This window comes from Channa argus, chromosome 6, assembly GCF_033026475.1.
Source record: "Channa argus isolate prfri chromosome 6, Channa argus male v1.0, whole genome shotgun sequence".
NCBI lineage: Eukaryota > Metazoa > Chordata > Actinopteri > Anabantiformes > Channidae > Channa > Channa argus.
The window spans coordinates 12388289-12414938 of record NC_090202.1 but is presented as its reverse complement, the minus strand read 5'-3'; the positions used below and the strand labels follow the sequence as shown (position 1 = coordinate 12414938).

General features: G+C 39.1%; 1 protein-coding gene across 7 annotated transcripts in view; it reads right to left on the bottom strand.

Moving 5' to 3' along the window:
* zgc:172282 (leucine-rich repeat and fibronectin type III domain-containing protein 1-like protein) overlaps positions 1–25758 on the bottom strand; it is a 157986-nt gene extending 132228 nt beyond the window's left edge. For 3 of the 7 annotated variants that reach the window (XM_067508339.1, XM_067508340.1, XM_067508342.1), the window contains exon 1: positions 24505–25758. The gene's annotated coding sequence lies outside the window, so the exon portion shown is untranslated. The remainder of the gene's footprint in view (positions 1–24504) is intronic. The other 4 variants (XM_067508343.1, XM_067508344.1, XM_067508341.1 and 1 more) reach the window with 3 other exon arrangements.
* Positions 25759–26650: the final 892 nt, after the last annotated feature.

Here is a 26650-nt window from a genome sequence, read left to right as displayed (position 1 = left end):
AATGCACTGTTTGGAAACTGACTGAGGACTGACACAGTCTTAATGGACAAACCAGTTGAACCTCTGTCACATGCAATCACTTTGCTGCTGGCAAATGAGCGTCTGTGACAAAGCCAAATTCTGCAAGCCTGATATGTCAGAATGAATGTTAATGCTCCCTAAATAAGTCGATCCACATTATTTGTTTTAGGTTCATTCAAATGTACTTTGAGTGTGAACCATGCAGTGTCAGTTAATGACTTCAAATTCAATGGCCCACTTTGTTCACATTTCCCCATTTCAGAGTGCCAAAAGTACTTAGGAGGATTAAGATAATATTCAATGAAGCAGTCTGTTTTTTAATATTATTTCGTGGTTAGAAACTCTGGCCATACAGTGACTCATCTGAAATCCATTAACAGAACACATTAAGGTCCATCATATTTTGTGTTTGTGCCTTTTTTACTACCTTCTATTTGCAGTGTTTCCTGTTATGAAAGATTAGATTTTTTTTAATGATAAAAATGAGCTGAATCTGATTTTAATACTACTGAAATTAACCACGGGCAATGCGCAGTCCAATGTGTTGCAATTCTCATAAACACTACTACAAATCTACAAGCAATCTCACATTATTTTATGTTCATTTTAAAGATAGGGCCCAAGGAGCCAAAAAAAAAGAAAAAAAAAAGAAAAAGAAAGCTCTTGCCACACTGGGGCAGATGGCAAAGTGTACCCTGTGAGGGGCATATCTATTTCCCAAACACACGGTTTTAGAAACAGTAATCCATTGCAAATGTAATTTGGCTACCGGCAGACTTCATTTGTGGAGGTTAGCTACGTTTCAAAGCTAGATTTTATTATTAAAAATTAAAAAGGTAAAATATCCCAAGGCGGCAGAGGTTGTCAGATAATGTCAGAGGTTCGTGCCCCACTCCTCTCAACCACATGCCGAAGTGTCTCTGGGCAAGACACTGAACCCCCAACAGCTCATCCCCAGCCATACAATGCCAGTCCCAAGCCCGGTAGAAATTTGGGAGGGTTTCCTCAGGAAGGGCATCCAGCGTAAAACCTGTGCCAAATCAACATGCAGACAAATGATCCACTGTGGCGACCCTGAACTCACGGGACAAGCTGAATGGACAAGAAAAAAAGGTAAAATATCCAACTTTTACATTAACATAAGAATGAATAAAAGATACAATGCCCCTTCATCAGTCTTGCTGGGACCCTGCAAGTGCATTTCTATGTTCCTTTTTTGTACCTGAAATATAGTTGTTTTTTTGTTTTTTTTTTGGTTATGTTCAGGATAGTTTTGGAATACAAATGCAGCAGCAGTTACAGCCAGAGGTAAGCCGTGACTGAGTCACACAGACAGAGACAATAGTGAAAAACAGCGTCAGTGATAACAGTGAGGAGTAATATATGACTGACAAAACCTGTTCACAAAAAAGTGTCAACATCATTCTTGTCAGGTATAAACCAGCTACACCTGATGTTTACAGAGCTACTTACAGTAGCTGCCAACCTTTAACAGTGCATACTGTATGTTGACCCCTGTCCACCACGACGCTAAGGTGGTATTAATGTTGTGGCTGATGAGTTGTAAGACACTAAAAAAGGACTGAGTAAAAATTGTAACATGATATAGATAAGCGATAATTATGATATTTATTACTTTGAGATTGATCTCTGTCCATACTTCAAGCATGAATGAAACCTGTTGATAGATGCTAATGCTAAATTCTATTGGCATCAGACCGAAAGCATCCTTTCCCTTCAAATCTTAAAAATATATAATATACTTTTAGCTTCATGAGCAGGATTATTTTTTTAATAGTGGCTTTAGGATCCATCCCTGGCCAAGCTTTTAAAAATGCCTCTTCATCAGATTTCACAGCAAGTATTAATTTTTTTAATGGAAGTTTCTTGTGCTGTACTGCTTTTAGGGGTTCTCCACTGTGTTGTTTGATTATGTCATTATTATGAAGGTTCAGGATAAAGCCTAAAAGGAGACTACATACTGTAGAATCATACATAGCCTTCATATCAGAAATCACAGCTGGTATCAACATAATAATCTGCCAGAGTTCACAAATTAATATAAATACATTAAAAATACTTTTTTTCAAACAGTTGTAGACATGTAGACATACAGAAAATGTTAAGTAATTTATTGAAATGTTTGTCTAATAATCCTAGAGACACCAACCAGTGATATGATACTTGTTATTCTGTTTTGTGATGTTTACTGTAATTAATGTTGCTATAATGAGTTAGGATCAAGAAAAATGATACATTGGAACAAGACATGCCATAGACCGAATTGACTCATAGAAAAAAATTGTGCTTACCAATTCATGAGTGTTATATAAACAGCAAAAGACTAAAAAGCAAGAACTCAAATCAGTGGCACAACAGATTAAATTTCAATTAGTTACAAGTCATTTTAAGCACACAAGTATTCCAGAGAGTCTATCTGTGGCAAATATAGCCAAGTGGAGAAAAGCTCAGGGAGGCCGGGACAGGCAGACTTAAATGTTGTTAATTCATCATTTCATCATTTTCACTTTCATTGTTGAAGGTTCATTGTTTATCGTTTACTTTAGAGCTCGGCAATAGCAGAGTAATTAGGAAGTAATCACTCAGAAATAACGAGATAATGTTTTGAGAATAAAGGCTAGAACGTAACATCATGTTAATTACCAAGCAATAACTGAGTAATAGCTTGGTATAAGCAATGGTTAGATCTAAGCTATAAGAGGTCAAAATCACATCGGTACAGGTGAGGAAACTAACCAATAAGAGTAACAACAGTAAAAATTTGAAGAGCCTTACAGTAGTTTCTGTGTAATAACTGCGGGAAATAGCTGTACAACCTCCTTTAGAATCAGAATCTTTTGCGGTCTGCATTTAACCCATGCCCCTGAGGGAACAGTGGGCAGCCACTCGCTGTGCTGGTGGAGCAAGTGCTGAGTGTATCGCTCAAGGACACACCTTGAGAGTGAGCTGGGATAGAAACTCTGAAACTGCTGGATCTCAGGCCTATTATGTGCCTATTGAGACACCTAATTTGAGGGTAATAATTGTAGTGGTAAATGTAGACCACACAAATACCACAAATGGTAAAATAGTCTGTGCTAGATTTATTCTAACTCAGGGGTCTTCAACCTTGTTCCCCTGACAGTTACTTTTACAAAATGAAAATGGCTGAGAGCATCTCATGTTTTATTCTCATAATTTATTTCAACCAAAACAAACTGATAAGCTGTTTTCCTGAACATGTGTAAAATGCAATTGTCCACAACTCATATTTTGCATAAAAACATCACAAAAAATATTTTTGTATGTTTTTTTTTGTTTTGTTTTGTTTTTGCATTTATTGTGTCTGTATGCATTTCTTTCCATTGTATTCTCTTACCGGTATGGCTACCAACGGCGGCTTTATGCAAACACGATTCATTTCATTTGCAGTCTAGAGGCAGCGGAAGGGTGAACATCTCCTGCTCTGACTGCAGCTGGGAGGTGCTGCTGTGCGAGGACTGGGCCACCTGTGAGTGCTTTGGGACGTGCGACGAGCTTATTGTTGAGAAAAGGGATAACAATACTCAGTCTCCAAACGTCTTCAATAACAAGAGAAAAAGTCACTAGATTTTTAGCTAGTCGCTATTTTGAAATAGACTCACTACAGTAGGTCTGAATACTCAATAAATATTGCAACAAAGTCACTAAGTTGGTAACTTCTGGCTCATCAAGCTTGACAGCACTGCACTGTTTGATTGACACCTAATTGTCAAATAATCGTTTTGTGTAAGTAGGGGGGTGGGACACTTTTGAATTTGATTGGATATAGATCTAAGTTGGTTTGCCGAGTGACCACTCAAATCTGACGTTCTGAATCTGAAATCTGAAAAGTTTTTAAATTTATGTAGGATTCATGGACTCTTTGGCGAGCTACTTCAAAAGTGGTCGTGTGACGTGTTGGAGACCCCTGTTCTAACTAGTCTGCAAAAGTGGACAGATGCTAATTTGATTAAAGCTACACTAGGTTGGTGCAGTTTTTACTAAATTTGGCCTTTTTTCCTTTTCTACAAGTCCAGTAAAAGAAATACCAGTGTATCTACTTTGAGAGTTAGACAATAGTGCGTGACTTCAGTGCCACAAAGACCTCACCAATTTATAATGTATGTGACATCTGTCACTATTCAGCAGCCGGGGCAAAGCATCTGCTCGCCATTTTTTATCTTAAGTGCCATATATAGCATCGGCACGTTAGCTGGTTATCCTAAGGTGACCTAGTCATTTTTCATTTTAAGTGCCTTATAGCATAGTAAGACTGAGGCTGGTTAGCCAAAGCTGAGCTAGTCTCAGACCAATAAAATATCACTTCTAGCAGCGCCACTCAAACCTATTACACAGACCCAATTATGGCTGAGTAGATGAAGACAGAGAGATGAAGACAATGGAGAGGGAAGTGAGATGAAAAAAGACAAAGCACAAAAGAAAAGAAGAAGCAAGAAAAAAGATGAAAGAGAAGAGTCAGATGAGTTGTTTATGAGCTGCCCAAGGAGAGGTCAGCTGTGGCCAGTGGACACTCGTTAATCTGTCATTACTCTCATCAGGCCTCTGGCACTTCCACGCTGCTGCTGTGCACGCATGTGTGTGCGTGTGTATGTTTGTGAAAGCAACCAGTCTGATTGGGATTCTGGCCGCTGGCTGGGGAAAAGCTGAGTCACCATGGGGACCTGGAACCAAGGAGGAGAGCAGAGGAGAGTTGCAGCTTAGAAACAAGAAGAGATGGGATGAGAGCAGAGGAAGGGAAGAGGAGGGCAGAGGCAAATAAAAAGCAAGGCAGGAGAGGAGTCTGAAGAGTAATGAAATCGTAACTCCCTTGGTGTGTGGGCCATTGTGTCCTGTTCATCTGTTCTGTGAGCCAGTTATACAAAAGGCAGAGTGTCTTGTTACAAATGAGAAGACACCTCATAATGAGGATGAGTAATTTGGCTTTTTGTGCATCTTCATCCCTTCCTCATCTCTTAGATGGGATCACAGAATCTTCTAACTCATCTCTTGTCACTCAACAGAGGCAGGTCAAATGTGACCATTTGCCTGTATGGCCTCCACTGGACCCAGAAAATGTACTTTTAAACCCATTAAAGATATACCTGTACTAAAATCAAATTTAGAAATAGTACATTTACACTTGTTTTTCAATTTGATGAACATATATATAATTGTCCTTCCTTCCATTATCATGTTCTGTCAATTGCAGCTCTAATGATTTACTCTCCAGGTGTGAATTATGTTTGAGGGAGAGCATATGCTTGCACTGAATGGGTATTTAACATATTTTCCATCAACATAATGTATTCAGATCGATTTTATCTGCAGATACAGGAGGCTGTGGAAGTTATCTATTTATTTGTCTGTCTACATGCAAACCTTAATTTTACAGATTGGTCAACAGAATCTACACAATGATCAGTCAAAATGGTCACAAATTAGCCAAAAATAATAACTAAATGAGTATGACTGTATTTGGTTCAATGTTTAAACACTACCTTAAAACATTTTGAATATAATGTATCTCACGTGTCAATAAAAGAAGAATGTACTGTAAAAAGGTTATGAAAAGGTACGTACAGGCATTTCCAGTCTTCTGATACGTGCACTCCGTCACACGTTTGCAGTAAATTTGCAGCTATTCAAAATTAGTTATATGTAGTTATATGTATTAGTTTATGTAAAAAAAATGTTCCTTTTCAGCAAATTAGCTTGGGGCATTTGGGCCAGGACGAAGGCTTCTGTTTAGTGAGGACATTCAAAATGATTTCGAGCTACTCTAAAAATAATCCCAGATTTGAGTCTTATTGGCAGCATTCAGAGATAAGAAGCCCTTGAGTACAATGATGCCAAAATTAAGAAGAATAGCCATTTTTATTTAACAGCAGGACACAGAACCACTAAAGGTGAATTTTCTCTGCAAATTATTTCACAAGCTGATTTAGTGCTGAGGTTGCAGTATAATGATGCTATGTACGATGGTGATATAGCTATAACACAAGTTCAGTTCACTCTGACTTTTGGTTGTCTTGTGCCAACCTCATGCTGACATCACGGTGTAATAACATTCTCTTCCACCTTGTATTAGTTAGTTACATTTTTGTTTATTTTTGTACATTTAAGTCAGCTGAGCAGTATAAAACATAAAGATATAAAATTACAGAAGAGTGCAAAACCATTGTACGCCAGTAAATTAAAAGCACATGTAAAAATTAACCATTTAAAACATGTGATAAATACTGCATAAATATTTTTAAACTTATTAAAACTTGTAATGCCACTTCAACAGTCAACCTGAGACACATTTCTATCATATCATCTTCAAAATATATGATAATGACAGTGGGTAAACTAGTAACTCTGTCAGGTCGGAGATCAGTAAAATACACCATGAACCACGCCAGAATGATAATGTCTGTGGAATGGATGTAGCTTAAGCTTAAGTAGGCCACACAAGTGAGCTAACATTTGCTAGACCACTAGAACTTCAGTGTCTACAGTTAATTATCTCCCCTGCACATACTTGCCTTTAAGGACTTAATATAGACTTGATCCCCTTTTCATGTTCAACCTCAGCCTCAGTTTAATGTGATTTGGGTACAGATTCATTTACTGTAGGTTTAAATTTACATTCATAATGCCCATTAATCTTTAGGCCCCAGGTGACGCCCAGGCTTTTCTACATATCTCTTCTTCTATCTTTTATACATATATATCTATACATCAGCAAGTCAAATCATTTTTTTATCCTGTCCAAAATTCAAACCCCTTCTGGAATCATTAGCACAAACGTTTGTCAATGCTTCACTCCCTCAACAGTGAACTCATTGTGTTTCACAAAGGTCAATCTGTATCTGCAGTTTGACAGCATATCAAAGTACCTGTAAAAGGTGCTTCTTTCCTTCTGTCTGACAGACATTTATGACATCTGAGTAGACAAGACTCTCACAGCTCTGGACAAGTAAAACACTTTGCACCACCGAAGACACTGACATGTCATTCACTGGCTATAATTGATTATCTTTTAAGGTGTAAAATCGGTTTCTAAAGTCTAGTATTGACGTAACGTCAGTGTAACAACTGGAGGAAGTGCAGGAATGTGCATAGGTTCAAAAGAAAAACGTATAGAGAGAGTGACTTAGAAAGAGTAAAAATAAGTGTCTCTGAGTGAAAGAGAGACTGACACATGTTGTGAATACACGCTGTATAGACACAGTGTAGGCTGTTCCAGTAGAATAATGGGAGTTGATGGGGATCAATTGGTAAATTACATGCTGCACTGATTACCAATCTATAAAGTGGCTGCTCTTACACACAACTGAAAGGAGAAGGGGCGCTGTATCTGTGTGTGTGCAAGAGATGTAGTCCACACACCTAAATACACGTGAGTTTATGTGAATGATCATTCTCATGCACTCACACACACACACACACACACACACACACACGTACACACATAAATCAGTCTGTGCATATTGCAATGTCAGCAACACTAAATAAGAAGGCAACTAGACTTGTTCTTGCTGAACTGCAATACTTCAATTGGAAATGTGTTTTGTAGAAATTTTCATCATTCATTAACACACTAATTTAGTTTGGATTCTATTTAGATTATGAACCCGAGAGTGAACAAGAAGGGTGTGAAAATGATAAGAGCATTTTGGTTTTGGTTTGTATTCTTGCGATTGCGGCTCTTCCAATTTCTCCTCCTCTCACACAAGTGCCACTGATAGTTCTTTGACGTCAGCTTGGTGTATCATAGCCCTTAGGCTTTCCATTAAGATGTCACCCCAGCTTGACAGGGGGGTGGTGACTACTTCTGTGCAATGTCACCTAGCTACTGTACATTTCCTTGGATAATAAGTGCACACAATCTGATGCAATCAAAGAGCTTTGATTATGTGTCACGCAATTTCTGTCTTCTTGAAAGCATTAAGCAGACAGGGTGCTGTACATGGATAGCTAGTCTAAAAAGAATTACCAAAAATTAAATGCCCATTGATTTCTTTTACTTTAAATAGAACATGTAAAGAGAAAGGAAATAGAACCTAACTAAAACCTGCTGATGAATACTGGCAATTTCCTAATGAAGAATAATAAAGTAGCTATGGACAATTATTAAATAATCATTATCACCAACTGTCACCATATGTAGAAGATTACAACTTGTCCAATTAATAATAAATGTGATGATAATAGTGGGGATTAAAAATTATTTGCTCTGTGTAGGCAGTTGCAGCGGTGTGTAACACAGCCACCATTGTGTGTTTTTGCGTCTGTGTACGAAAACACACATATAAACTTGCCAGCTCATTGACAGTCTACTGAATATCAATAAATATCACTTTCTCTTTCTACCACAATGAAATAATCATCACCTGGTGCTGAAGATAAACCATTCGCCTCTTCTCGACTCCACATCAGCTCTGTTTACCCTTCCTGTGTCTCACCTAAAGCAAATTTTTGGAGCTCACTTTGATTTGAAAGCAAATAAATAAATAAATAAAAACACAGAGAAGAAAACCCTATGAATGCCAAACATTTGTACTAACATCGCAAATTGGAATATGAAACAAATTCAAAAGTGATAGGGTAAAATATTTCTAAGCTTGGACTAATAATGATTTTGTCCTAAACATTTACAATAATATCCACAATACAATCTAAAACTAATATTTAAACAAGGCTAAATGAAGCCGCTGTGGGAACCAGCAACATCAGATAATAAGCTAAAGAACAATCATTAAAATTATTGCTTAATCACAAAATGTTGGTCTTGGGAGTTACAATAATGTCTGGGGGGGGGGGGGGGAATAAATAAATAATTACTTCTCCTCAAATACTTCTGAATAGTTTTGATATGTTGAGAACCTCAAATCCCATGGGATCAAAAATGCCTCACAAAGTCATTTCGGAGAACAAATGGGGAATTCAAAATGTGTCTTCCTTCCTTAAAAAGAAATCACACTCACAAGCAGAAATGGATAAAAAAATCAAAATTTGTTGGCACTAACTTCAGCTGCTAGAACATTGTATTGTACTCAATCCATTATGTATCCTCATTTAAATTAAATGTTAACTGCTGCAAAAGGCATAGAGATTGTGAGGAAGGGGACGCTAACGTGTATTGATGCTTAATTTAAATGCAAAGCAAAGTCACCCAATTTCATTGTACTGTATACGAAAAGGAATTAGGGAAGGAGAGAATAAAACACGTTAACTTTGTTACAAAGTGACAATAAAGTCCTGTGATAATTTAAAACCCTGGGGAGGGGGGGGAGGGGGGGGGGCAGCATCTGAGAAAAGCCTCCATAAAGGAGATTTCATACTCCCAGTGTCTGTGATCTTGAGCAGTGCAGTTTATATTTGGGAACGTTATTCCTCAAAGATCCAACACACATACAGCTAGTGTGGCCTGTCAGGCAGATTTCCTGTTTCATAAAAATGTAAATCCTAAATTTAAACATGAGAGTTTTTAGTGAACAATCACTGAAGTCTTTACAAGTGTCCAGCGTAAGAGGCTCAGCAGAATCCCACTCTTTAATCATTTGACAAAACTTTGTGCTCATCATCATCAGTCCCCTCACTAAATGTCTTAGAAATTATTTATTTATTCATTGTTCAGTAATGTTTTATTTAAATTCAGTTTGTTAAAATCCTATCTATTATTATTAAAAATATCTATTATATCCGCTGATAGATGGCAATTTGTCAGCAACAGCTATTCAATAGATTTGCATTCTAATAACCTGTGCTGTGCTTCTTTCACACACATTTAAAGGAAACCACAAATGCTTATAATGGATATGGTATCAAAAGATTCAAAAAAATTGATGAGTCCATTTCATGTTATGTGTAAGACATTAAACCATGATATCAGATAAAACCGCGGATAGTTTTCATTTACATAAAAATGTGGTGCCTTAACTGCATCCCTGTAACCTGAACGTTACATTTCTCAGCAGACACACAGTGACTAAGTGAGATGCCTTACTCTATTTAATTGTGTTCTTACCTTTCTTTTCTTTCATTACCATGGCTACTCTCAGGAGCACTACACAAAATCGTGATATTTTAAAATTTCTAAACCTGGAGGTCAACACAGTTTCATTACAGAATGACAGTGATTTTAATTACTTTAACTTCTGATGTCTTAGTGAGGCCACTGTAACAAAGGCAACTTTCATACTGCTGTCCACAAATTAAAACACAGTTTAATATAATAAAAGTGCACAAAACCCCAACACACTAACACAATTCCCTGGAGTTGCGGTTTTTAAAGGCTGTGAAGAGATAGCAACAGTTAATTGCAACATCTTCTTGACAGCTCCGTGGCAGCTAAAGCTAAGTTCAGACACCAGGCACAATGTGCCCAAAGCTTGGTTGTGTGCAGTTTCCGCTGTATGCTGTCAGGGAAGAAAACTTACAGCATATCGGTTTTTTTTTTTAGTTTAAATATGTTCTGGAATCTGAATAAATGTGATGAAATTTGCTCCAGTCACTACAAACTACAAACATGTCAACTAAGGTGGTACCGATAACCTGCACATTAACTATTGTGGAGCCAATTGTTTTGAAAAACAATTTGTATTTTCTTGTTGATCAGATCTTGCTTTATTGATTCAAATCACACAGTTGGAATTTGTATGCAGGGAATATCAGCCACACAACCACTTCAGAGAAATCCTGCAGGACTTTAGCTTGTCTGGCCAAGTCATTGCAAAGCCTGTTTACAACTTCTCGAAAGAGACACATTGTTTTCTAACGTTGTGATCTATTTATTTGTTGGATAATGTGCTCAGTCCTTCATTACTCATTGTCCTTGGGGAAAAACCAATAACATGATTATTTGTGAGACAACAGTCATCACAACAACCACCAAAATGTGCTGGGAAGGTGTATGCCCAACAGCAATATTACATCTCAGGAATGAATCTTGAGTATGAGTGAGCGCAATAGCCTCAACCTTTCAGGATTTTTATAGGATGGCACAGAGTGGACATGCTACAACTTTATTGTAACAGCTGCCAGCTCACTGAGTTGGCACGAAAGTGCAACAGCTGCGACTTAGACAGCTGCCAAAAACACAAATGTGGATACACTGTGTCAAGACTGTAAATGCTGGACACAATTGAAACAAAACTATAAAAGTTGAGTAAGTACTTAATACTGAGGAAATGTTTAAACCTGCACAGATAACATAAAGACTGAACTGAGGAAACCTGCACATATCTGACCAATTTGGTCGGACACTGCAGCTTTTAATGTCTGCCATCTTGGCTTCCTCAATCCTTCCCTGTGGCTGTTGTTGAGGAATTTTTGCTTTGTTATAACCTGATTCATAAGGTGGTTGGCACATCAACAGCAAATTGCCCCCGAGTTCTGTGGAGGGGGAGGCAAGTGGGAGGCCCCAGCCAGATGTCTGACCTCACACAGCCTTGGCTGCTCAACTTGTTGATGATTCTGAGTTAATCCGAGATCAGTTTGTTTCATGTCCTACAGAAATGCTGAAACATGCCACTTTTATCTAAACATAAACAATTAGACTGGCAATCTCCTCTGTATCTACTAAAATGAGCCCAATAGATATTATCTATGCCATTTAATTAGAATGTACTGAGGCATCGAAATCTCTTTTTGCTCACTGCTTTTGCATTTTGGGTAGTTTGGAGACTGTACACTGAGTATATTGTCATGTTCATGAAGCCGGTTTGAGACAATTTTTGCTTTGTTACATTATCTTGTTGGGTGTAGCCATCGTCTTTGTGTTAGCTTGAACCAGTGTGTGATTTTGCTTTTTGCACTATTCTTGCTAAACTCCAGAGACCACTGAGCATGAAAATCCCAGGAGATCAGCAGTTTCAGCGTGTCTTTCACCATGTCTGGCACCAACAATCAGACCAGCATGAATGTTTGTTTAATGCTACACAGACGACAACCTTTAAAATGTTTTCATTTTATAAAGCCTTAGCTCATAATTATGTCTTTTAAGAAACAGAACCAAGCAAGATTACAACAGCAGATCTTCAAGATTATTAGCAGGCCTCTCAGCAGATTTTCAAGATTACAACAGTTTTATTATTTAGTTTTGTTTTAGATTATTTGTTTCAGTTTAGATTTATCTCATGGACTCATTTTGATTTAGTTTCAGATTTAGTTATTGTAGGAAACATTCAAACACATTAGTTTTTTTTAACTGACAAGCCAACATGCCTAAAAAGGGACAACTGAATATTTGAACCATTCACTTCAGGCCAGTTTTTACACTAACATTATGATGCATTTTGAATATCAACCCTGTAAAAACAGACTGACACACAATGTGCACAGTCACCTGTGTTAGATTAAGGGCAGCATTTATTTCTTTCATAGCTAATGTGTCTGAAAAACTAGTATTGGTGAACAGATTAATGGGAACATTTTATTATTTTTTTCTTAAGGTTGCTACTCGCTAAAATGTGCGTTAAGGGCCATTTAAAGGTTGTAGGCTATAGCTACACGGACATTCGGTGTAGCCATGTACCATGTACCATGAGAAAACATTTAAATTATGTCTTTTAATTAATGTACCACTTGTCTGTAAAGAATTTGTGATGAGCGTAAAGGTGAGGGGACTCACCTTATTTTTAACTTGCTTATATTTTTAAAATTAAAAGTCTTTCTCAAATTTTAAATATCACGTTAGAGACAAGCCTATAGAAAATCATCATTTCCTGCATAAGTAATTTAAAATATACAATTTGGACTACGAGCACTACTGTACCATAAAAATAGAAATTAATCCTCTCTGCCCAGCCCTCCCTCTTCCTGCACCTCTTTGCTCTTCTACCATCTGCTACACTGTGCAACACTCTGCACAGCTCTTATGTTATTTGTAATTATCAATTACTTTATTTATAATGATCAAATCACAAAGGGTGAGCCTTCCCTAAAAGCCCTTAGAAGCAAATGACTGTACCACTGCCAGTGTTGCTCTGTGAGTCTGACTTATGACACATTTTGAAAAATATTTCTATAGATTATAGATATTATTTTAAAAATTTATTAATTTATACATTTGTAACTTTTGTTTGAATTTATTGTGAAAGAATAAGTCACATTAATAACATATAAAAGTGAATTCTTTTTGTTTATAATTTATTTACAGCATGAAACATGAATATTTCTTAGGGAAAAAAAGGAACCAATTCCCGTTATGAACCATGTGTCATATTCAAATAACTATTTTATGTTTCACTGGTAATACTATAAAACTTAAAATGTAAGAACTATGTGTGCACACTTTAAACAGAAACAGTAAATTAAGTCTTGTCAATTCTACACTTTACTTCTTCCGTCTGAGTAGGATGATTCAATTTAAAGCCAAATTTACTCATCTTTCAGGCATAACGTTCAAACACATATCCCATGAGCCCCTGGCATGCTTTAAGCTGCCATAGTTAAATGCTAGCAAAAATCCCTGTTTTACCTATATTCATATTGTGTGGCATTTATATATTTTATGGTACAACGTTGCTGAAGCTCCTCATTTAGCAAAGAATTTGAAGAGAAATCCTATGAAACACATTTAAGAAATAACAACAAACTCCTTTAAAACACTATTAACTGACAGAACCTGGTAGGACAGAGGCAGTCAGTGTATTAAGACCATATACCAAAACATTTAAGTAGTCTTGTATTGTGCACACACAATCACTGGGCCAGTGACTTTTACTTACTGCAATAGACAACATGAAATTTAAAACCATAGTGATGTGCAAAACGAGAACATTAATAATTTTTTGGGTTTCTAATTGAGCCATTGGTTGTTTGGAGTCAGCATCTAGCTGCCATCAGTAGTATTCCACTTTTCAGAGCTTTGCATAGTCATCAACCTTTCGCCATATTACTGTAGGTCTTCCACACACACAGCCCTCTGCAGGTGTCAATCAAACCATCATCAAATATGCAGCATGAGCCTCCCAGGCGCCTCGGAAGTAGAAAAAAAAATGACATTGTGTGTTTGTCTGTATGCGTGAAAGACACCTTGCATATTTTAGTGCAAACTTGCATAAAGTTTTTGTGACAGCTACACAATATATATGTCTGCATGATGTGCTGTGTCTGTGTGACTTCATGCATATGATCCATGATCTGTGTGATAAGCCCACAAACATATCCTTCTATCTGTATGTATGTATGCACATACATATTCAAAGTTAATCTAACTCACATTCTACTTTTGTGAAGCTCCAGCCCCCCCACATTGACTAAAATATTGCTTTACCCCTGTGTTTTTTTTAAACTGGAGTCTGTTGCTTAGGGGAAAAAATGCCATTAATGCATATAGAGGAAAATAGCTTCCAATCTCCCACCAAGATTTTCAAAACTGTTGTGGGATGATTATTGTGGAACTAAATATCCTCTAAATATTGATTTTAAACTGTAAGTGGTCCGCGTGAAACCATCACATGCTTACAGGAAAGCATTGGTAAAACATATAGTTTTCTCTAATCCTTAGTGCTTTTGTGTCATTATCCTAAAACCTCTTGAGAGTGTTAATTAATGCTTAATTGGCTGAAAGAATTTAAGCAATGGGTTTTTACACTCTCCAAATAATGTGCAAATCACAATTACACTAAGCACTTACAGTACAGAGTGCGGTGAGTGTTTAACAGGGAGTTAGAAATGCAATGTCTGATGTCAAACTCAGATATCATAGCAGTGACATGCTTTACAGAGAGCGACGGTGAGATCATTTCCCTAGTATCTCATGAGGGAATAGTAAGGAGCTAAGCACACAATGTAGTGACAGCACAGTCAATACTACAATGTCCAGTTACAGGGTTCCAGTGTTGAAGAGACAGTTCACAATAAAGCCTTGTTGATCAGATAAATAGATAGATAAATAGAGTTATTGTGGATTAGAAACAGAGCTAAGCTGCAATCACAAATAAACAGTGACTTTTCAGTTTCTTGCTTCACTACTGTGCTCTGCACAAACTATTGCTGAGCTTTATAAACTACCTGCTAGGCCCTTAAGAGCACCATTATCTACAGTTGATTACCCTCTCAAGTCTAATTATTTCTCCAACTATCTTGCAGACTATCAGGCTCATGGTGCGTCAAGTGAACCATTTCAACCCAGCATGGTCTGTCCTTTTAGCCTATGTTAATAAACACTCATTGTGTGAACTGCTGAGAGGGCTGAGGGGTTGAATGTCCCTTCCCAGCTGCTGTTTTCAAAACCGGTGACAAGGTTAGAATTTATTACTTGTAATTCTGTGAAGTAGGTGTAGCTACAAATTAGTTCATGCTGACATTCTCTCACCTAGTCTCCTTTACATATAAAACAGTGTTCCAAGGGGTATACATTACATCCTGTGTAATGGTAAATGTTCCCTGTCATTAAGTTCAAGCGGCTTGGGAAGATTTTTAAGTGCTTTGAAAGTCTGCCATAAATATCTTCTTAAATTCTACAATTCTGTTTCCATGTTAACTCATAGCACATTCTGCAGTGCTCACTGGTTAGGAGGAGAATGTCTATACTGTCAAAGGTCTGCAGTGTGCATTTCTACACTAAGTAGTGCAACAGATGCTCTGTACATTCACACAGCTGTTGGGAAAGCATTAACTCAAGGCCGCCTTGCCAGCATTGGGTAGAGCTGTTTAGCATGTATGTGTATCTCTCTCCTCAGCATTTTGGTACAGAGGCTGACAAAGCCTGTCAGATGTTGCCGAAAGCTCTGGTAAAAGCTACTAAGTGAGCTTTAAGTTAATACAAAAGACAGATGCAGAAACAAAGGGCAAATTCAGACAAAGCAACGGCAATGACTCTGTACATTCAAAACAAATAATCATATGTGACAAAAGCACACATGCATTACTTCCTGATGGAGTCACACTAGCCTGGCATGTGATCATTCAGTAATTAGGTCTTCTTCAATACAGAGTTCTTGAAAGACTGCCAGTTTTGGTTAAGTCACAATGACAATGAAAAAAAATTTGACATATAGAGTGAACTAAATTGCCACAGCTTTATGCACAAATCAGTGCACTCACACACACAAGCGCATACACGTGAGGATAATACTTCAAAAGAATGAGCTTTAGCTAGAAACACAAAGACCCATGTGAGCACATCAGACATGAGGATAATTACATGTGGTGTATAGTTGCTAGTAAACAACCTAGAAACTGAGGTTCATGTATTTCTGTCGGGGTCTCTTTATTTCACCAGCAAATTAAGAAATCAGCTCTCTCAATTTATTTACCAATGAAATGCAACAATTTTCACCGGTGAAGGTCACATTTTTTCTATTCAGTCTGCAATTAAGCTGTACAGAATGTTTTCCTCGTAGGAAAGGCAGTTTTTTCTGCTTAATCATGCAAAAACCAACCATCAAAACCTTTTTTCAATGTTACCATAAGCCTTAGTTTTGTAATGTGTGCAACTAGAGATCTCCTGAGCCAGTTTTCAGAATTGGTACTGTACTAAGCCCGATGAGAGGATTTGTTGATAGATGGTATCAACAGGTTTCACATCCTGGCCTGTTTCCAATCATTGTGTTTTTGTTACCCGTAGCACTCCAGGATGGTAGGTGTCAAAATTTGCACCGGACTGAATCGGGAGCTGGAATTGATTCCAAACACAAAATCACAAAATGGAATGAACGAATAAGTAGAAATAATAGTTTTAATTATGACATACCCCATGAAAACATTAGTAACCACAGCTGTTTTCTGACACATTTTGTGGGTTTAAAAAAACGACTGTATCAGAAACACAACAAAGAAAAGTTATGTTGTAAGCTGTATTTTGGACTGAACTACTGAAACATGCCTTCTCAATTGCATAAGCTTTATTATTTTTAGTTTGGCTCTCTTTTGGTATAAGCATGCCCTGCTACCATGCCTGCAGCATAAATTGAATGTAAGCACAGATAGCACAGCAGACAGAAAAATATCAACAAACATAGACAGATTGATAGATCAATCTTCCCTAGTAATTTGAAACTCTGGGTATGTGCAGTATCCTTCAAACACACATGCACAGACACAGACTACCTTAAATATGCCTTTCCCATCAAAGAAAGCAAATACAGTGCCTTGTAGAGGAAGAAACAGAGAATGAATGGAGGAGAGTAACACAGAGAGAACATCAAGACAAATTACCAAAAAAATGGTGGAAGCAACTGGCGGGAAGATGAAGAGAAACCAAGTGGATGAGAGTGAACTGAGTGAGACGTGGAAAGAGATAGAGTGGAGCATCCATCCATCATGCAGTGCTGCTTGTGTCAGACACAAGTAATAGATTAGGAGAGATAGAGGAGAGAGCAGACACTCCTCTTCAATCTATCTCTACTCACTATCTGGGTTCGCTTGTCAGGTCTGCTCTATCACCCCAGACCAAGACAATTACAGGGCAGGGGGGAGGGTGCTGGTGGTGGTACAGTTCCACACAAACACATGGGTACAAACAAAAAAGACTGGCACACACAAACCCTGAATGGCTGTGAGAAGACAATCCTGCCAATCAGTCATCACTCAATAGACCAACAAAAATCCCCAAACTTAGGATCTGCACTTAAATATGTGGAAAAAAATGTAAATTATAATCCATTTTAAAAATAGTTTGACAGTCATCTAGAAGTGTATAATCTTTGTATGCGTTTAGCAATACAAAAAAGAAATTCCGGATGGATGTTTTTTTTTTCAGAGAATGAGAACGTTTCAATGTATTTGTTATGCAGTATTAAATCAAATTACTGCAGTGCAATTTGCATGCTGTTAGGGTGCTGTAAACACTGTAAAAGCTGCACTCACTGTGAAAGCATCTCACTATAAAGGAACTGATTAAAAGTTTTATTATAGAGAAACTGCACAAATCAGTGTTCAACTGGGGTTGGCCATTCATTTTTATATTTAGACATTTTCTATTTCTTGGTGGATTACTTTTATTCTGCAAATTAATTAGATCTGCAGGTGCTAACTGCACGTTGAACTAACAATACATTTTTATATATGTAGCAAGACTTTCAATGTCACATCTGCCCACATCCCCTAACATACACCATAGTAATGGGAATATACCAGTGCACTACTGTGGTCATGGGTTCTACGCCTAAATGTGGGCAGACATGTTAGTGTGGCTTCAACAGCGTTGTTAAAGTGTCCAAGTTGGGACTGTTTTTCTCAGTCATAGCAATCAAAGTAATTTCTCCCATTCCCCTTTTAAAGCAATTTGCTCCACAGTGGCAAACTTGTCCAAGATTAAGATGCCCTTAATGAATTAGGCTTCTGCATACACATGTGTATCTGTTTAACACCCCTTAATTGCTGAAAAATGAACTTGGCACATTTGCAAGTTAATTGCATTTCAAAATTTTGCAATACAATTATAGTGATTCATGCATCAGAGGTGAAACTATAAAAAAGTATTATTTATTACTTTAATTACTAAAATAGCGCTACAATTCAGATCAATATTAAGTTTTATAGTGCTGTATTTGCGCAGATTAAGTGCTAAAGCGCTCAAATATGCTGGCAGTCTGATCGGTCAAATTTCCTAATTTAAAGCCTGCACATAACAGCCAGTGAGAAGTCAATGTACAAAGAGAAGAGAGCAGATATTAGATTTCTATGATGTTGTTTATGATTTGCTGGCATCAGGGAGAAGCTATCAATTTGCGGGAGACTCATGTAATTTCTGGGAGAGGTGGGATGTCTGAGACTAGGACATTTCTGTGTTGAAAATTAGTTTTTCACCATCTTATGGAGTTTTTAGGGTCACAGTCTACAAACCAGCATGAGGATGTCAATGAGGAACCAGGTGTGGGCAGCACTGGTTGGTCATGAGGGGGCCTTTTCACAGCACAGACACTTGTTAAGGCCAGGTGGGACATTTCAAGCATCCACCAAAGGATTACTCTTGGCCAGAGGACAATGACTTACATAAAGATGCCACTGACGCAGTTGCAGTAAGATGTGCAGGTCAGAAGGAACCACATTTTCTATAAGATGAAGAGTCTGTTTATCAAAGGTCAGTGTGGAAAACACTGAGCAGCAGCTTCTCATGTTTGGCCAGTGCTGATGCTGTAGAACAGGTTAGTAGCTGGTGTCTGTTGGTACAGAAAGACTGTGAGGGAAGAGGCTCACTTTTCTGGGATCTAGTGTATGGAGTGACACTGTTGCATACTGTCATGTTAGTTTTAGAGTCTCAATCTCTGTTTTTGTCAGGTATATCAATAGTTTAAGTTTAAATAAGAAAAACTGTGTGTGAGGCATCCATCTTCTATATGGATACTGCAATGTTTCCCTATTCTCCTTTGCAAAAATGACTCAGGTTCTCTTAGATTGCAATGGGATCATGGGTGAACAGCCCTTTTCAGGTCCAGCTACAAATTCCAGAATTCGATTGAGGTCTGGGCTCTGACTCATCCACTCCAGAACATCCTTATTTTCTTTAAACCTAAGTGTGTATCTTTGGCGGAATGTTTGGGGTCATTGTCTTGCTGAAAACAAATCTTCTACTAAGTCACAGTTCTCTTGCAGACTGTGCCAGGTTTTCCTACAGGAATTCTAAATGTTCTCTGTATTCATCTTACTGTCTAACTTCACAAGCTGTCCAGGGCCTGCTGCAGAGCCTCAGCCCCACACCACAATGCTTTACAGTGTTTGGTTTACACCAAACTCAGCGTCTAGTCTAAGGGTGAGGAGCTTCTTTCACTTGACTTCAGTGTCTCCCACATACCCTCTGACAGACTCTAGCTGAGTCATAGATGTCTTGGTGGCCTCCTTCATTACTCTCCTAGCGCGATCACTTGGTTTCTGAGGATGTTTACACCCGTGCTATATTACTGCCATTTGTTATGATGGATTTAACTGTGCTCCAAGGTATATTCTGTGACATGGAAATGGTCTTATATCCATCCCCTGTTTCGTGCTTTACAGTAATTTTTCCCCAGAGTTGCTTAAAGTTTTCTTTTGTTTCATCGTGCAGTTTTTGGCAAGGCTGCTGATTCATAAGTGTATTTATACTCCAATTACTTTACTTTACATTTACAAATACATTCACTGCACTCAGGTGATCTAATTGTCTTCAAAATCTGTGTTTGTTTGTTTAAAAAAAACTTAAGAAATAACAATAAAACAGAGCAGAAAACTTGCATGATGCTGTGGTGTAGCTAAGCGCGTTATATCTCTGCCTGCCTGCTCAACACAGCACCTTTCTAATACCATGCTGCTTGGCATTCAGCTCACTGCTCGCTCCCTTTTGCTCTCCCTCTCTTTCTCCTGGCACCAGCCGCCCTCCTTCTCTTCACCCCTCTCTCTCTCTCTCTCTGTCGCTCACTCTCTCTCTGTCTCTCTCTCTCTCTCGCAGCACCATGTCTCACCCGCTCTTCCCTGGTGAGGTGGGATTGCGCCACTGAACCAGCATCTGTTGCCACGCACATGAACACACAGACACGAGCACACACACAGAGACTGTGCAGACAATCAAACCCCCAGTGGACTGCATGTCGATGTGTTGACAACATCATGGAGACATATTTTGGACATTTAAACTATAAGAACAGCATTTTGCCACGTCACAGTGTTAACACCTCGAGTTCTTAAGGCAACACATTCTCATTGAGCTTTTTTTTTTCATTCCCTTCTAATCTTTTTCTTAGCCCAATTCCTCTTGCTTTCGTTCTTTTCTTGCCGTTTTCACTTCCTCCTCATGCCCTCTTTCCCTTGCTCCATGCACTTCTTTCTCTCCTTGCTTCTTGTCTGCCTGTCTCACCCAAACACAGAATTTGCTTTTAATTGACCTGCCTTGTTGAATAAAGGTCACATTCCCTCCAACAGCCTCCTATGTTTTATTTGTCTTTCTTCTTATTACCTCCAGCTGTCCTTTATATCTTCTGCCTGTCTTTCCTTGCACGTCACTCTAACTTCACTCTCCTCCTTCTTCTTGCAAACATTAGGCATTAGGACAAATAACGGAAACATGGTTGAATATCCTTACGTCAATGCATGCATATATAGGTACAGTGTTAGAGGCAACAATGCGTGAGCACCACTTGTACCTGCAGACCTACGCGGCTCTCCCCCACTGTGATGAAAGTCTATTTTCCTTCTTTCTCTAAAACTCATTGAATTTCTCTGTGTGAGTTCCATTTCTTTTTCCGCACTGTCTCTCTCACCCATGCAGACGCATCAATCAATTACACATAACACTCCTCCAAAATTTACACTTCTCTTCAGCTTCTTTTTCAGTCTGACATTGACAGAATGGGAGGTATTTTACGTGGCACCTAAAATAGACAGCTGTATTGTTAAAAATTAGTTCAAAAAGGGCTTAGATCCCTTTTCTAGCTGATTACACACTATGATAAATCACGGCCATTCAAGAGTCAAACCTCTGACACTCAGTGTTATAATTGTGCAATTCAGTATATGACAGCCCCAAATTATGTTACCGTAACAAAAAAAAAAAAACAAGGAGAAACTGGACTGTTTTAATTCCTCGTTACTAAATCGTCTGAATACCCTCCATTCTCCTCCAAATCGAGTTGTCTTCTTCTTTGTCTCATTAAACTGTAAACATGATAAAGAACCCTGCATTGTCAGCTCTTGTAGAAACAGGGAAGTGTTAAGGGACTCGCAGTTTTCAATTTTCACCTGCCGTCTCCCACCTCTGCTGCACTCAATTTGGAGGTAAAAAACACCCACCAATTTGATAATATGAGTTATAGCCACCTGACAGATGGGACAGGCAGTATACATATGACTGTGCTGTGCAAAATCACATCAAGGTTCCTCAGCAGGTTCCTCACACATTTGGACCCCTGTATCCCCTCTGGTGTGTTTTTGAAACCTTCTGCCTAAACCCCAGTGAGCCGGGGGGATCGTAAAGTGCCACTTTCACAGTCTGTTTTCATACTAGAAATTATGGTCAAACGAGTCTATAGCTTTCAACGCTGCAGGACATTTCTGCCTGTCCTGAACTCACCTTGGAACTAGCTGTGAATGTGTTACTCTGCCAAACCAGCCTGTCCTCATTTAATCCAAACAGATATTTCATGTTTAAATTATTAGTTTTACATTTTGGGAAACACGGTCAATTGAATTTCCTGCAAAGAGCAAAATGAGAAAATAGGTAAAAGCCGTATAGTCACCTGCCGCTTAGTTTGGCTTGTTGTGTGTGTTCTATCTTTAGGTTTGTGCATGTTTAGAAGAGACAAAATAAAACATGCTAATTGGTGTGGTTTGGCAGTCTTTGTGCTAAGATAGCTTCACCATAAACATGAGAGTGGTCTTCTTTGAATTTGAATTTGAATTTAATAACCTTGCAGTTGAAACTTGTTTCTCTGTTTTGTTAGTATAGTATGTGTAGTATGTGAAAATGACACGTATGGGCTAAAGTTAATGAAGGTCTTTTCAATTGTGAACACAAATGGCCTTTTTCCCATTAATAAATATAATATTCTTAGTAGCTTCGTGGATTCTACGTTTTAACAGTTTGAGCTGTTTATGATCATTACACAGATTATGTCCGATTTATCAACACTAAACAAGGTTCGGTGCCATTGCTTTGGAAAATTTGACTCTTATTACAGTGTGTACAGTTTTCTGCTCATTTTTTAAACTCCACATGTATTCTTTTGTAAATGTCACACACACACACACATTTTAAAGTTAGACCTAACAGCTTCTTTTCGATGTATTTAATCCAACTTTTACTTTTATTTTTAACCACCAGTGTGAACTCAGTTTCCATGGCAGTGTGGGACTATTTTGTTTATTCATGTATAGTGGTATCTGTGAGTGGGAAATGAAGATGCATGAGCAGATTTACTAGAATATGTGCTACAACCCAGAATATTGTGTGCATCTGGGCGCACTCACTATGACAGACATGTCCGAAACCATTGTAATTTAGCTCAGCCAAAGCCCAGTTCATTACAGCAATCCATTATTAATTACACACAAGCATGATGAGACGTATTTTAAAATAGAGAAAAAGCAAAGCAGCAATCTATGGGAATATTTGCCGAGCTCAATCTTAATGAAATCCTATGTGAATATTTGAGTTTTACTGTAAATGTCATGGCTCCAAAGGGGTCATGATCAAAGACACATGCTAATGCCAAGTGCTCCTTATGATTATACATTTACTTCCAGCGTTTGCCATTGCACTAAATCACGTTAAGATTCTGTTGACCTGTACACTATACAGTACATGAAATAACACAGTCATCTGAAAAGCACTAAATGACCATAAATTAATAAGAATTCTCTCAAGATCTAGACAGTGTTTCAAGCCACATTGAGACAAGCATTTCCATACAAATCCCCATCAAAATGCAAATGCGGGAGAGATCACTGAGAAAATTCCAGAGGTAAAGCGCAGCTGATGAGCTGACACAGCAAACTAAACTGTCGGCTGTGTGCATTTCTCATTTCAGCTTTTTGTGGTCACCCCTCTTCTCTCTCTCAGGCTCACTTTCTATCTCCGTGGTGCAGCAATGACCAACAGGCAGAAATCCATCGGATAATACCAGTATAGCTACAGCTGATGGAGTATTCTGCACTTGGCCTCCAGCAGGCAATTGTCAGAGCTTTCTTAGGGGAGCATTACAATGCCAGCTACAACACAAGCACTATCTTTTCTCATTCCGCTCCTCTCTCTCTGCTCTACCATGCCCTGCCCATCTACTCTATCCCATTACCTTCTCCTGTCGTCTCCTATTCTCTCCACTCACCTTTCCGTGAGTCCTCCATCTCTCCTGCCATTATTTCCTCTCCTCTCCCCTTCTCCTGTACACCTCTCTCCTATCATCCGGCCCATCTATTCTCCTCCTTGCTCCTTCAGTCATTATCCCATCTTCTGCCCTCTCCCCCAAACAGTTTCTTTTAAGTCCCTCCTGTCTCACTTCTGTATGTGATCCCTCCTATGCTTTTCTCTTCAGTGGTCTACTTTCTCTAATTTAAACAAACATAACTGTCTCATTTCTTTCCACCTTTGAATCATTCCCATCTTATCCCTTCTCCTCTGAACTCTCAGACCCATTTTTACCCGTTCTAGTCCCAAGGGCTGCTTTATCCACCTGCGTATTCCCATCTGCTGTTTCATCCTTTCTGTGTTCATCTCTTTCCTTATCTGTTTCAGACCTCTTCCTTACACTTTGCATGTCTTTCATCCCCCTCAGTATCTCCTCTCCCCTGTTTTGCTTTCCATCTACACAGAGGATATCATCATCTCTAAAGAGTATGAGAAAACACCAGCGCCATTATTTCCCCATCTGCCCTGTCTCCCCCCCCCCCTCTCGATTTATGTATGTGTGTCTATGTTTGTGTACTTAAATCGTTTCTTCTAAAATTAAAAGCCAACCTCTAAAAGTCGCTACGGCACGAGGAAGAAAGCCGAAAGAAATGGAGGAAGGAAATTGTGCTATCATCGGACAGACAACAAAAGTAGATAAAGAGTCACACCTGCGCGTCTCCGTCTCCGCCACGTTTCTCCTCCGGTTATCTCCCGTCTTGTGGAGCCAGGGGAAGATTTCCACTCGGCAAAGAATATGTGAAATAATAATCCTCCCGGTCAGACAAATTTTCAAACCAAATGGGAAATCATATCCACTTTCTCTGTGTCTTGCAGCGCGGGGCTCTTGGAAGGGTGTCGGGACAAGCGGGGCGTTTCAAGACAGTTCCCGTTGAGTTTGCATTAAAAACCCGGGGTGGATGCAAGACCGGTGACAGCCTATAACCTGCAGCATCCACTGTCCGCTGGTGTTCCACTGTGGCGGGACTGTGAGAGTGGGAAAAGCAACGTTAAATCGGCGCGCCGCCACCTTGCGCACTCATTTCATCTCCACATGAGCTTCTCTCTATTGTTAATCGGCCCTTTTGAGAAAAATACCCGGTGTCCGGGGGCTGAATTCCGTGCCCGGTTCAGGAGTAGTAGAGCAACGAATAAGGAGAGTGATTAATGAAACCGGGCACGACTGTGTTGGTGTAGGGGGGTCCTCGGTCTCTTTCCCTCATTCAGTCATTCGTTCCCCAGCATCACATTTCGCTCATCCACTGCTCTTTGCATTTGATCTGCACCTGGTTGTGGAGAAATAATCCTCTCTGGTTGTTGGTCGGTGGGTGATTATCCGCGTCCACAGGGCAAGAAATTGACTAATGCAAGTACAAACGGGTGGAAAAGAACCCGCAAAATCAGAGGCGCGTGGTTCCAGCCACAGAAGTGACTTTGTCTTGACCTCTCTCTTCTCTCCGCGTCGTTTCCTCCGAGGGGAGACACCGGACAACAGTGCGCGCCGCCCGACGGATGATACAGGCGTTAGCTATGGATCAGAAAGGGGTAAACCTCAGACAGACAAAATGATGGGATCTTACTTAACAAATAGCCTTACTTCTCCTGTTTGTTAAAAAGCCATGTGATCCGATCCTCTCCGTTCCCTCTCGCAGTTGCACTTTCACTCTGCGCGGCTGTTTGTCCCGGGAGGCGAACCGCCTACCAGCTCCTCTCCAGTCTCCCTTCCTCTCTCCCTCTGTGTCCGTGTCCTACTCTGTCTATTGACAAGTCGCTGCTCCCGGATGACAAGCTCGTAATAACTGATGGATACGTTATGACGACTGTGCGTGATGCCATCGCCGGGGCGTTTGCCTGAGAGAAAGTGGCCGATACAGTTTATAGTCTGTCAGGAGATACAACACCGACACGGTGAGAGGTGCTCAAAGAGAGGGGCAGGGAACTCAACAGGGCCGTGACGATGCACTTACGTCTATTTAGGTAAAAACGAAACACGCCAGTTAAATGTTACAATTTAATCACACAATCGTGGATTTTTGAAATGTGTACTCTGTATGTGCTGGAATGCAACACACGTAGAACAATATATATATATATATATATATACAATTTTAAACATTCAGTATTGTTTTCCAATCTGCTTACAAAAGGCTTTTTTCTTTAATTAATGCTGTCACGCAGCCACCAGATAAAATAAACATAGACTGCAGTGGACATCAAAAAGTCAATGCTGCTCCTCTGTCCAACCTCCAGGACTTCTGCACCTCAAGAGCCAGGAAACAGGCAAGAAGCTCATTAGAGATCGGACACCACCTCATCCAACTTTTACCCTCTGACAGGCCTTATAGTACCAGACACACCAGACCCACATGCCATGGTGCTAATTAATAGCAGACCAGCAAGTGCTACACTGCAGCTACTCATATCTCCCCTCCAAAATTCATATTGCTTTACTGGCATGACAATATTCAGTTAATGAAAAATCAGAGCAACAGAAAGTAGACACAAAGTTTCAAAGGTTTGCCACAGCTGGTTTACTTGAAGCAGAATCAATAGTTCCTTAAACACTGTAAACAGAGATCAGAAAAAGCATGTAAATTAACAGTTTAGCCCAATAGGCTACTGAGGACTAAAACATATAGTTTTTCCAAACAAATAATAGAGAAACAAATATGAACCACTTTTGTTATGATCAATAATCATGAGTTAGATCATGCAAACTCCACACACAAAGGCCAATATGCTCAAATCTACCACATTTTTAAAAAAAGTGCACACCAATTTGGTTAATTGGTGATTCTAAATTGCCCATAGGTGTGA